Source organism: Anneissia japonica, unplaced genomic scaffold (genome assembly GCF_011630105.1).
Source record: "Anneissia japonica isolate Jap-2015-1 unplaced genomic scaffold, ASM1163010v1 scaffold731_len135611_cov127, whole genome shotgun sequence".
Classification (NCBI taxonomy): domain Eukaryota; kingdom Metazoa; phylum Echinodermata; class Crinoidea; order Comatulida; family Comatulidae; genus Anneissia; species Anneissia japonica.
The window spans coordinates 83,543-85,228 of NW_022718818.1; the positions used below are offsets into that span (position 1 = coordinate 83,543).

General features: G+C 34.8%; 1 non-coding gene across 1 annotated transcript; it reads left to right on the forward strand.

The window, feature by feature from the left end:
• The first annotated feature begins 1,172 nt into the window (after positions 1–1,172).
• Positions 1,173–1,245, forward strand: Trnal-uaa. Its single transcript has one exon. It is a non-coding gene; the product is annotated as a tRNA-Leu (tRNA).
• The last annotated feature ends 441 nt before the right edge of the window (positions 1,246–1,686 follow it).

Sequence of the window (1,686 nt, forward strand, 5' to 3'; positions counted from 1 at the left end):
GTCTTGATCTATGATATGAAAGTGCTTTAATTAAAATGTATACCTTGACTTACTTTGTCAATTTGAAATAGTATCTTAATTACTTTTTTTTCGGGCGCCACTATTGTAAAGCTCTGCTTGTTTGTGGTTGCCCTTTCCAATTCCATTTATATATATATGTACTGTTTATCTATGCTTTGAAAAGATTTGGAATAAATTTATTTTGAATTTGAATTTGAATTTGAATTTGAATTTGAAGCCGTTGGATTTGTTTATGTGGAAGTCCATACAAGTGCGAGTTACCCATGGCGTGAAGTAACAAATGAGTGAACAAGTTGTTCAGCAGCTGCATTGTCAATGTATTTCCTAATGCTTCTAATGTTACGTAAATAGAATGAAGATGTTGAAATGATATTTGAAATATGTCTACTCATTGTCATATTAGCATCCATAGTAACACCAAGATTTCTCACCTGCGCAGCAGAGCCTATTAGGGTTTCCCAAAAAGCTAAATTACTCAGTGTAAGTTTTTCCAACTGTTGGCGTGACCCAAGAAGTATGTATTCAGTTTTGTCATCATTCAATTTTGGAAAATTTTGCTTCATCCAAACACGTAACTCAGAAATGCAAGCGAGCGATTCTAGAGAGCGGTTAAGTTGCGTCATGGAGGTAAATATGAGTATCGTCAGCATAAACATGGTAGGAAAAGTTATATTTGCAAATTATATCCTGAATAGGTAGGGTATAAATTGTGAACCATTGTGGCCCAAGAACAGATCCTTGAGGAACAAAAAAATTGAAGGAACTTTCCTGGGAGAAAGCGTCCCCTATACATACATGATGACGTCTGTTTGTCAGATAAGATCGAAACCATTCGAGTGCACGACCTTTGACTCCAATGTGCTTACTTAATCTACGAAGCAAAACAGTGTCGAAAGCTGCACTTAAATCTAATGGAACTAAAGCAGTAAGTTTGCCATCATCCATTGCACGTAGGATGTCGTTGCTTACTCTAAGTAAGGCTGTTTCAGTGCTATGAAGTGCTTTTTGTAAGCAGATTGGAACGAATCAAGTAAAGTATGTTCTTTAACATGGGCCAATAATCGTTTTTAGACACTAAACTATTTGTTTCTAGTCGTAATTATTGTGTAATAGGGTGTATCTGGTGGTATTTGAATCTGTTCAACCATGAAGCCTCCGTGGTCTAATGGTTATGACGCTCGCCTTAACGGCGAGAGGTCGCAGGTTCGAGTCCCGCCAGAGGCATTTTATTACACAATTTCTTTATTCATTTATTTACAGGACTACATTCGTTAAGAACTATGCTACACGATGTATTATTATGTCCTTTATGCTTCCTTTCATGATTATATATACACTGTTATTTTGAAAGAGTTATTTTAACTCCAAAGGAGTTATTCTGTACATAAAAAAAGGTACAGAATAACTCCTTATATATGCTTACGATATAAATATATGCCTATACTTCTATTCATATTGTATATAAACGAAAAGTCCAATTGCGTATGTTTTTCAAAGGGATAATGTATATTTTTATTAATAGTAATATCAGATTTGTTGTATTTATTTATTGACAATTCAATCTTTTCAATTTCTGCTATAATAGTCGGCAACTTATTTGACACCGCGAAGCTAGATTTTCGCGAAGTGAATGTAAACAACACAATCTAAAAACTGCAACACCAC